Here is a 12,304-nt window from a genome sequence, read left to right on the forward strand (position 1 = left end):
CTTTTTAACAACCAGTATCACATTCTTCCAAAGAGAAGGGAAGAGGCAGCAAAGGATACAGCATACATGTGCCCAATGCAATTTTCTGATACCGTGAGGGATAAAGAAGCTAACTCAGAAGCTAATATAGCTGCAAACTTAAGTAGCCTTTGTATTCCATCACATTTTCACAATTGTCCTATGCTGCTGAAGAATATCTGCCGTATGATATGCAAGAATAGTTTCCTATGCCTAATGCATATCAGTGATCTCCCTGCACGGTGATTATACAAAGTACTACAGGATTCTAGAGATGTGTACTGAAAGTTGTAGAAAAAAATCTGAGGTGATGGAATGTTTTTGAGAACGAGGATGTGATTTTGTGGTTACAGAATGAACTGTAAGCACATATGGGGTCGAGTTAGACAGACAAGCAAAGGTAATTACCCCTCCACAAGATATTTAACAGGGCTGAAATGCAGAACCATTTCAGCCCCACAGCACAAACCTGTACCATCTGAGCCAAGGGAGTAACTCTGCTCCCAGGCATAGTAGATTTATATGTGGACTAGCTACTAGAGGGGAACAGCACACATCCACTCACTTTACAAGCATTCTGTACATACTTACCTTTGCCATTTCCTGACCTTTGAGTGCTTAATCATGCTTGCTGTAGGCTATTTTCAGTGCTTATGGAAGTCAATGGGTCATCTATGATAGCTGTTAATGAAATTTTCTAAAGCGTGTTTTTATTTTGTTTTGCTTTTCTTCTTAAAGATGCATGTATTTTCTGAAAGGAAAATCTGAAGGATTGATCTACTTGGCTAAACAACACTGGAGTGTCTTGTACCAAATACTGTCCCTTATACAATGCCTCTTTATTATTGCAGGAGTTTGCAGCTTTTAAAATACAAGATGAGTAGTGAGTGAGGCATAGTTTCCTGAGTACCCTGTCTCATTCACTACTCACCTACACAACACAACTAAACTGGCTCTGCATGCTTTGCTAGCATGGCTTTGTCAGCCTGCATAGATGGATCCTAGAAGGAAGTGTCTATGCAAAATACATTGTGTGTGCAAAGAATACAATTTTCAACAGGTCATTACACTCAAATCAAAACCAGGTATGACTGTACTCTTTCCATGCCACAGTTCAACTTTCTGTTTCCATCTATTTTAAGTAGTAGAGCTGTTAGAAAAATAAAATTAAAATTAAAAAAGCTGCGAACAATTAGGATAGTAAATAAATTACACATATCCCCATGCTCAAAATAAGTTACTTTCAGGCAGATACTAACACTGGGAAATTTCATCCCCAAAAGAGGAAGTTTCTGAAAGTTATAAAGCAACTGAAAACAGGAGAATAGAATAGAAATCTTTACCCATTTAACAAGGGCAGTTGATGCCAATCCATCTACAATAAATCTGTTCTTTCCTTTATTAAAAATGGAGGGTGGTCACTTATAGTTAGCATCTGTGGTTCATTGGTCAAAAATCTTATTCTCACCAACATCATTGATCTCTGTTCATTTTTCTTAAAGATGAAGTAAAATGATTCTTAAGGACATTATTATGTTATCTACTCAGTAACATATCACAAAGATTGCCTTTGTTAGTTAAAAGTGTTCAAGTTGGGAACACAATTGTTGAAACGTTAAACATTTTACAGAAAATTTAAGATGCCTCAACACAGACACAGGTAAGAATGTTCAAATAGACATTTTTAAAAGCTCCTCTTTTTATTCACTTCAGCACAATACCTATTTCTCCAATCAGCAGTTCACGTCTGCCACCGTGACATTTTGTTATAGGCCAATGCACCCACTGTGCTGTCTATGATTTGCTTCCAGAATGATCCAAAAATAACCAGATCTGTAAGTGAATGTGAAGCTCTGACAGTTTTCTAAAGAATGAATGAAGGGAGATGGTTCATGCTGGAACAAATCAGTTTAAGGCGCAGCGGCTTTCTCTTCCACTTCAATACAAGTTAACACTTATGTATCTTCGTATAGAATTAACATGATCAAGTACAATACGCTGTACTATCATTTAAAAAGCGGTTCATTACGTTTGGAGGCGAGAACTCACCTCGCTTAACCTTCATTATTTTTAGGGCAAAAAAGTGATCTGTCAGGGTATGTCTACACTACAAAGTTAATTCAAACTAACAGACGTTAGTTCGAATTAACTTTGATAGGCGCTACACACGCGAACCGCTAGTTCGAACTTAATTCGAACTAGCGGAGCGCTTAGTTCGAACTAGGTAAACCTCATTCCACGAGGACTAAGCCTAGTTCAAACTAACTAGTTCGAATTAAGGGCTGTGTAGCCGCTTAATTCAAACTAGTGGGAGGCTAGCCCTCCCCAGCTTTCCCTGGTGGCCACTCTGGCCAACACCAGGGAAACTCTACTGCCCCCCTCCCGGCCCCGGAGCCCTTAACGGGACACGGGTTGGCTACGGTGCCCATGCCAGGTGCAAGCCTGCCAGCACCCAGCCAGCAGACCCTGCACCTGGCACGGCTTGAGCCAGCCACTTGCTGCCACCCAGCCCTCCCCCTCTTTCCGGGACCAGGCTGGCGGCGCCCGGGACCACAAGAGGCGGGCACCCGCCTGGTCTAGTGCAGACATCATGGACCTCGTCCACGACCTCTGCACTAGGCATAGGAAAGTGGCCGTCTAGGGCAGGATAGCTGCCAGCCTGGCCACCCAGGAGCAGGTTTGCATGAAAATCAGGGTGGTCCAGTGAGACCCTCCGACCCTGAGCCCTGAGCTTAGAATGGCTGTACTGGGTCAGACCAAAGGTCCATTTAGACCAGTGGCCTGTCTGCCGACAGTGGCCAACACTAGGTACCCTGGAGGGGATGGACCGAAGACAATGACCAAGCCATTTGTCTCGTGCCATCCCTCTCCAGCCTTCCACAAACAGAGGCCAGGGACACCATTCCGACCCCCTGGCTAATAGCACTCAATGGACCCAACCTCCATGACTTTATCTCACTTCTCTGTAAACTCTGTTATAGTTCTAGCCTTCACAGCCTCCTGCAGCAAGGAGTTCCACAGGTTGACTATTTGCTTTGTGAAGAAGAACTTTCTGTTATTCGTTTGAAGCCTGCTACCCATTCCTTTCCTTTGGTGTCCTCTAGTCCTTCTATTATGGGAACTAATGACGAACTTTTCTGTATGCACCCTCTCCACACCACTCATGCTTTTATAGTCCTCTATCATATCCCCCCCCCCGTCTCCTCTTTTCTAAGCTGAAAAGTCCCAGTCTCTTTATCCTCTCTTCATATGGGACCTGTTTCAAACCCCTCATCATTGTAGTTGCCCTCCCCTCTCCCACCCTCTCTCTTCCCCTCTCCCAGCTCTTTTTCCCAGTCTCACCCAGTTTTGTTCAATAAAGAGAGTTTCTATTTTTGACCACACGTGTTCTTTATTTTGTACATCAGGAAGGGGGGCTAAGGAGGGGTAAGTGGAAGGAGGTGAGGGAGGAATGGGGTACGAGCCCCCAATGGGGAGGACTGGGGTGGCTCTGCGGGCTCCTCGGGGTGGAAACTCTCCTGCAGCCCCCCGATTGACCCCTCTCCCCAGATGGCAGCCTGTGGCAAGTGCATCCGGGCTGATGTCCGAGTGCTGTGATGTGCCGAGTGTGGGCAGTCAGGGCACTCCAAGCCAGGACCGCTTTGCAAGCGGGAAACCCCCTGAGAACTGTCTGTCCAGGGTGGGGGTCAGGACCCTTTAAGCACAGCCCTCGGCTAGCCTGAGACAGCAGCTCCACTCTCTAAGTCCTCATCTGATGCCCTGCCGGCACTGCTTCCGGCCATCCTTAACCCCAGTTCAGAGTCCACTCTGTGTGGACGCGCTAGTTCGAATTAGCAAAATGCTAATTCGAACTAGTTTTTAAGTCTAGCTGCACTAGTTCGAATTAGCTTTGTTCGAATTAACTAATTCGAACTAAGTTAGTTCGAATTAGCGCTGTAGTATAGACATACCCTCAGAGAGAGTACTTTTTAAAAGGCATTTGTGTGCACTTATGTAACGGAACTACATACATTCTTATGTTGTATTTTAATTTAGACTGATTTCTTCTGTAAGATGTTCTCTTAGGTTCTGGTTTGTATATTTGAGAGAAACAAGATAGGAAAATCAGGGTAGAGTGTATTATCTAGTGGTCTGAACATGGGACTGAGAGTAGGGAGTTCTAATCCCAGCTCTGACATGGGATCCCTTTATTTGGCCTTTGGCAAGTCATTTAATATCTCTGCCTAGTTTTACCCATATGTAAAACAAGAATAATATGTACTTGCTGACAGGGCATATTGGAGTCTTAGTTTATGTTGGTGACATGCTTTGAAGCTGAAAAGTGCCATGTAAGAGCTAAGTACGATTAGGATAGTTTGTGTTGCAGCTGTTAATGCACTTTGAAGCAAGTCATTATTTCATGGATAGGGAGCACTGATCCCTGGTGTAATTATTGTTATCATGGACATTGCAGAGGGTCAGTTAGCTTTTGATGTGTGATGCAATAATATTACTCATCATCATGTTACTTATTAATAGAACGATTTTATTACCAAGCAGTGGATGCTGTCTTGGTTCACGCACCAGGGCCTGAACTAGAGATCTCTACTGCTGAAAGCATGCGGTGCTACAGCTTGAGTTAAAGAGCAAAGACTCTGTTCTTAAATACTCTATGGATCAAGAACAGAGGTGAACATACAACACACACTGACCGGTGGGTTCCAGTGGCAAATGGCTCTTGATTTTCCTGATGTGTGATTGGCCAGGACTGAAATTAGAATTTTTATGAACAAAACATTCCCTTTAATTTTGAGACTTGTAGCCAATTTTTTTTTATCGTTGATGCCTAAAACACTAATTTAGACACCTAAGCAAGGGACCTGATTCTCAAAGGCTCCAACCCACAAACAGCTCCTGTGAACTTCAGTGAGATTATTGGTACTCAACATCTCTTATTATTAGCTTCAGGGAGCAGCCGAGTTAGTCTGTGCCGGGTAAACTTAAAAAACAGCAAAAGGTCTGGTAGCACTTTATAGACTAACAAAACATGTAGATGGTATCATGAGCTTTCGTGGGCACAGCTCATGATACCATCTACATGTTTTCTTATCATTAGGGGACTCTTCATTAGGCATCTAAACAAAGATTTAGGACCCTAACTTTAGACAGCCATGTTAGAGAATATTGGCCGATAGGTAAAGTTTTTAATAGCATCGGAAATGTAAGCCTCTCTTCTCCCAGATAAATATGGTCTGAGGAGCTTCCAAACTAAAACTCCTGTCTTTCTAAGAGCTATGTGGTGAGCTCTGCCAGAAACTCCATTGAAGTCAAGATGTCCCTTTTCTATCTCCCTCACCTGGGAGAATGACAGTGATGATGATGATGATGACCTGAAGGATGAAGTGGGGGACCCCACATAAGCCGTCAAGCAATCCACAAAGCAGAATGATCTGTTTATAAAATCGAGTTGTCCCTTGAAATGTACTAAGTACTTTCCAGATATTCCTAGGAAATGTGTTCATCTCACAGCAGGGCATATTGCTATAGTAGCGTTACAATAAAAAGATTAGTTCCTGAGATGCCACTGAGTTGTTAACGGTGAATGAAATCAACAGAACATGCGAGTAAATCAGTTTGTGTCAGTCCTGCAACCTTAGGAAGGGTCTTTCTGTAAAACTTCTTGTCTTCTTTTAGAGTGAATATTAACATTGCGTGAGGTTAGATCTAAACTGAACCCCGCATTAGAAGGATCTAATTCAACACAAGAAATGTTTAGGTTTTTTTATATATAGTACATTATCTTCTGCCTAAATTATTAAATCCGTTGTGTTAGCACATTTCAGGTTTTACATTTCTGTATATAGGTAACACTTTTTACTACTGTATATATTGGCTGTGTGTGTCTACCACACAATCTGTAATAATTTTCAGCTGTGGTCAGCCACAAGAAATTCAATTTAAAAAAAATTAAAAAGCTTATCAGTATACGTTGCACATAAGACACAGGAAACAGCTAGACTGCTGGCTTGTTCAGGTTTATTTTCTGCCAAAGAATCATACCATTCTGCTGTCACCTCAGCTACATAAGGTGGACATTCAACCTCAGCTACCACGTGTTTTGCAAGGATCTCTGGCTAAGAACAGGCTGGAGCTGTTAATTGCCATTTAAATCTTGATAAAACCTGCACACAGGAAGAAGTTTAATAGTCATGGTTCACCACTACTAGCACGTACCCAATACTGTCCGGAATTCTACCTGGTGCCCAAAGATATGCTTATTGTGATCTTCTGATCTTCTGTGGAACGTAGTGGAATTCAAATTCGTGGAATGTGTTTTAACCACTGTCTGCTGTAACCTAGTGGGTTGAATATGGCACTAGGAAACCTGGCTTCTGTACCTAACTTTGCCACATCTGTGAAATATTTATCTGCCTTCGGAGGTTTGTAAGCCACATTACTATCCACAGAAGAGATGTGCTAAGTTAAGTGCAAAGTGCTAGTGCCGTGTTGAGTTGGTATTGATAGAATATTTTGCAAAAATTATGTGCAAGGGGAACCAGTTGCATAATTTTACATCAAATCAAATAGTTTTCTGCGACTTTTTGTTTCGTAAAAAGATGTATGATACACACCCTGGCATGTCCCTGCCCATCTTGCATGCGCAAATCAAGAATCCACTCCTCAATCTGCCAACTTTTGCACCGTCTGGATTGTAATTATGTGAGTCAGGAGTTCTCGATTTTTTTCTTTGTATGAGCACCTCATTGTCTCCTGGATGCATCTCTTCTCCTTCACAATCCTGGGGACCACCTCCCCTGTCATTCATAAGCGAACAGCATTCTTGTGGCAAGTAGACCAATTGCTTACCTGTGAATCTTCGGTCTAGGCTCTCTCAGCTCTGAGAATATCCCTGCTCTGAAGAGTTTGAGACGTTGTGCGTGCCAAGAGTTTTATGTGGGTGTACCCTGAGTATAAGCCACCAATGGGCAACCCTAAACTAGTGAGTGGGCTGCATGAGTGGCCCTCTTTCATCTCAGTGGGCCACATGACAATCTCCAGGGATAGGATAGTTTTGCCAGCTGTGCTTGCATACCTAGAATTTGTTGGGGTGTGTTGATTGAACCCTGTCAGTGCTATGGTTAGATGCAGAGGGAGCGCATGGCTATCACAATGAAAGTTGTGTGCAAACAACATGAACCTCACTTCATGTGACCTTGCTTTGTGCCTTGCACATTAGTAATACTGGTAGGAAAAAATGGCCTAGACAGAAACCAGCAGAATTGGCCCACATGCAGGGTTTCTAAAGGTAAGAAAAATGTCTCGGGCCACACATAGAACCCTGATGTACCACATGTTGCCTGCGGAGAGCTCCATTGACCAAAGACCATAAGTACTTTTGGTATTGACTTCAATGGGGCTCGGTATTGGGGTCTGCCTGTGTGGAGCTCATTGAAAGACTGGGGCCCATACGCTTGACTTGCAGCAAAGGAGTTTGAAATCATAAAACTTATGGAAGAAGTCAAATGCAAGGAGAAAGTAAAACTCCAGTACTGGGTATAGCTCCCCAGTACTTTAGCTAACGGCTTGTCTTAGCAGTTCTTTGATCTGCAATGGAGGGGTATACATTTTAATCTGGACTGGCATGTCGTGCATAAGCTAGTCTGTGTGGACCCCGCTGGCGCACACTAACAGTTCCCTAGCGTGTGTTAATGTAGTCCCTTCTCAAACAGCTCTTTTTTTAAATGGGCCCCAGCGCACCCTCTACACAGGCTGCTTCCTGCGTGACACACTAGTGCGAACTAAAACGTACGCCTCTCCCTCCTGCGGACTAACTCACCAATTACTGTAGACAGGCCTTAAAAGCAGGGCCCATGGTAAGCAGGCTACAATCTTTGGCCCCACTGGGCAAGCTGAGCATGTCAAGTTTCAGTACTGGTTCAGCACGGTCGTCTCCTGGTAGGATGTTTTATTGTTCTGTTTTCATACCTGATTACAATTGGAACTGTTTTGTGCCTTGAAATGATATAGCTCCAACCAGGCTAGTACACTGTGCCCTGTTTTTGATTCCACTAGGTGTCTTAAATATATTTGTACATGCAAGACCAAAGGTGAGGCTTTTGTTGTACAGCATGTACAATGTATTGCTATGCAAGGAAAGGAATCTGAAACTGGCAGGTTACGGCACTGAATGCTGATCTTCGCTGATCAATACAGTTCAAACAGAGCAGAAGTAACAATTTCAAACCTGCTCAATATGTTACCTGTTCTGCCCTCTTTGTCCCTCTGCATAATCTCACAAACTCACATTCCCTAAATGTAATATATTTGCTAACATAGTGGGCTTCCTAGAGATAGAGAAGGTGGTAGAGCTAAGAGCTAAGGCCATGATTTAAAAAAAAAAAAAAAAAAAGAGAGAGAAAGAGAGGAAGGAACTAGAAGTTTGGCTCCCAAATCTATATTTGAGCTTCTGTGTAAGTGGCTGAGGTTGTTGCCATTATTTATTTTGTTATTGTTGTAGTACCTAGTTACTGTACAAAATCAGAAGGAAAAGACAGTACCTCCCTAATCTCCATATGAGACTAGAGACTGATATAGACAGGTAGGGAAATACAAGGAAACAAGCATGCAATATTGTCTAAATAGATAAGACAAACACAGAGCACCCAGCAGATACTATTAGCATTTTTGAAAGTCAGGTCAGCTATTTAGAAGCCTAAATCTGGGTTGAGGAATCTAACTTTTGGGTCCATTTTTTGAAAATTTTGGCTCTGGACTTCTGGATGCTCTTTCCAGCTTTGTCATTGAATTGCTGAGTAGCAGGTCATTTCACCTCTCTGTGGGTATGTCTAGACTACATCTTTGTGCATAGCTTTTTCCAATTCTTTTGTCGGAAGAGGCTTTTCCAACATTTGGCCCATCTAGGCTGGGCCAAATGTTGGGAAAAACCCTCTTTCAGAAGACCCCTTATTCCTCATGTAACAGGGAGTACAGGGTCTTCCAAAAGTGCATTTGCTCTTCTGCAACAAAAAGCGGATGAGCAAACACGTTCCCTGGATGCAGAACAGTTCTTCCGAGATACCTCCAGTATCCCGAAAAAACTGTGCAGTCTAGCCATATCCTGTGCTTTGTTTTCCCAGCTGTAAAATGGCTATAAGAACATGTACTCTCTGAACCTCAGAAAATGTTAATTAATCTTTGGTAAGCCCTTTGCAAGGCTTTCATTAAAGCTCCTTAGAAGAGCCATGCCAAATTGCCATAGATATTGAGGCATTCCTGCTAAAATGGAAAGACAGCTTTGGGTTGGGCTGGGAGGTTCAGCTGGAAAAAGACCTCATTGGTCTCCTTTGCCACTTGGAAATTTGAAGCTGCGGTGGCAGCTGCTATTACTTTCCCTCCCTCCCATCTAGAAGATAGTTGTCTCACAAAACATCTTCAGCCTTCTTTCTTTTCCTGGATCAGCCATTATGGGAGTCACTCAGCCTGAATGCGATGATGAAAGGGAGAGCCTGGTATTTCTGAGTTGTTATTACATAACAACTACAGAACCTTCTGTTCTGTGTCGTCACTCCATTGCTTCCATATGGCTCTACTTCTCCCTGACTCTGAGTCATTGTTCTCTACTGGGCTTGTTCCATGTTCTAGAATCTTGATCTTTGACATGCTGCCTTTGACATGCTGACTTCAGAGATCAGCGTACCAGTCATAAGTTTCTAGTTTTCCTTTCAGCCCATCAACAGCACGTGAGATGGCCAGACAGAGAGCCTGCCTCTCTAACCCAAGAATACCCCCATGCCAAAAGTTGCCCCAGTACCCAGACTCGCCTACCTAGTCTCATGACACAGACTATTGCACTGCCAGTTTACTTGGGAGTGAGTAGTCTGCCTTGCTGGAGATCACCATAAAGGGCAGACACTTTAATGCCAATCGCGTGCGCTCGTTAGATTAGAATACTGATGAGCCCTTTGGAAAGGCCAACAGCATCTTCCTACAACACAAATATTGAGTATCCCCTCCCCCTACACACACTTTCCTTTCCCCATAAAAAAAAACCTATCTTCACAGGAATAAATTAAAACTTGGAGGTGTGGTTATTATCACAGAATAATTAGACCCCCTGGGATTAGAGACACTCGGTGTTTGTTAATGCCCCTGGGTTGTGATTATCTAATAAAGATGATGCCTCTGTCATTCCTTAATTATTCTTCCCTTTTTGAACGTTCCTTGTTCAGTCAGAATCCGTAGTGTGTGCTCATCTCAGACAGAAATACTACCACAAATCCCACCATGTAGTGTTATATGGGCTGTTTGATTGACTTGACAAGTCTTCCTTTCCCTCACACACACGTCCCCATGTTTCTACTTTTTATTTAATAAACCACAGCATTACTGCTCTTTAGTTGCTTTTTGCATACATGGCAGACATTTAAGAGATTCATTAAAAGTGACATTGTTGGTCTTGAAAAACGGCCAGTTGCTGTCTGTGGCTATGTTGATAGGGCTGTGTAGAGAGAGTTGGTCTGGATGCTTAAGGTCAGAGCTAGCACTGATTCTAAGTAATGCTATTTTGACAGTGTAAGTCCCATGCTGCATTAGAAACTGCCCACAATTCTGTGTAATTAGTCTCTGTCTTCAGGAGAGGGTTGGGACTGAAACACGAGGCTACGTTGCTGTTGTCTGTCCAACAATGAAAATTCTGGCCAGTGTCCTTAGTCTCTTGGTTTTGCCAGGACTAAAATTCATTATTCACATAACATTTGAGAAATAAAGAGACCCAGTTACCATTGTTTTACAAGATATAGAATAAATGACAATGGAGAACCCTGTCTTTACTTGATTATCCTAAATTCCAGTCTCTCATTTAGCTTTGTTTGCCCTCTTGTACCAAGTGAGGGATTACAAGGTATTCTTTTCACTCGAGGAACTTTTGGGGGAGGGGAGGATTTGTAAATTCCATTCCTTGGAATTAGCTTTCATAGTTTTGTAAAGAACTTTTGGTCCTTTCTTCTACCCCGCTTCCTTCCTTTCCTTCCTTCTTTATCTCTGCATAAGCTTTCATGGATAAAACCCACTTCATAAGATGAATTGGTTAATGCATTACAAAGGCAATTTCCCCTCTCTGGATATTCACATTCCCACACCAAGTGCTATGAATGGCCCACTTCCACCCTGAATAGATTAGCTTCATTAACACAAGCAAGTTCTTCTTTATGAATATATATTTCTGCTTCTGTAACTTCCACTCCAGTTCATCTGATGAAGTGGGTTTTACTCATAAAAGCTTCTGCCCTAATAAATCTGTTGGTCTCTAAGGATACATCTACACTACAAAGGAAGAATGAAGCTGCCACTGTCAATCTTCCAGGGTTCAAATTAACAGTCTAGTTAAGACAGCTAATTCAAATGGAGAGGGGCAATCCAACCGCTGCCGGTAACTTGCCATCAGGAGGAAGGGAAGTCAAAGGAAGAGTGTTCTTCCTTCAACTTCCTGCAGTGTAGACAACATCAAAAGCTGAGTTAAGCTACTTTGACTTCAGTTATCCAATTAATATAGCTGAAGTTGCATATCTTAATTTGACTTTGTCCTGTAGTGTAGACCTATCCTGAGGTGCCACAAGACTCCTTGATATTTTTTTAGATACAGACTACCACGACGTTACCCATCTGAGACTTTCTTTATCACTGACTGGGAAGCTGTTAGGTACTTTGTGAGAAAAATGGACTTCTGCATCATTTTATATTATTCTTTTTTATTTTCACTACAGTAGCACCTAGCAGCCTCAGCCGAGCTTTGAACTCAAGCCCTTTCGTGAGGGTGGATTGACACTCGGGTGCTGCTGATTCTTGAGCGAATAATGATGGGGACTTAGACACTCTGCACTGCTAATCCAATCCTCTGTGCTGCTTAATTGTTGTTTTGGAATGTGGCATCTAGCTAGGTTGCCTTGAGACAGGTTAGTGTGAATGTAGATAATGAAAACTAATGCGGCAGTGAAGACAAGCCCAGCTGACCTTACCCTCTAGCAGAGCTGAGACCATAACTCAGATTTGCAGACTCCCAATCCAGTAGTCTCGCCATTCACTCCTGCTCATTCTGATCTTTTCTTTGGGTCTCCATATCTGACTTGCACTCAGAGCTTACAGCATTGCTCTTGCACTTTTTTTTAAAGCCAGGAACAGATTAAAGTTCCATGCAATCTGCTCCCTGAAGTCAGAGGGGGTTGTGGATGCAGTGGGAAGTCAGAGCAAGTCTGCAGTTGAGGACTGCAGTTGAGGGAAGATCAAGGACTCAAGAAGGGTAGAAAAACAA

The 12,304-nt window shown here is 42.8% G+C and overlaps 1 protein-coding gene across 17 annotated transcripts in view; it reads left to right on the forward strand.

Moving 5' to 3' along the window:
• CELF2 (CUGBP Elav-like family member 2) overlaps positions 1-12,304 on the forward strand; it is a 495,286-nt gene that overhangs the window by 457,517 nt on the left and 25,465 nt on the right. The window lies entirely within an intron of this gene.

This window comes from Pelodiscus sinensis, chromosome 1, assembly GCF_052426305.1.
Source record: "Pelodiscus sinensis isolate ZL-2025 chromosome 1, ASM5242630v1, whole genome shotgun sequence".
Classification (NCBI taxonomy): Eukaryota; Metazoa; Chordata; order Testudines; family Trionychidae; genus Pelodiscus; species Pelodiscus sinensis.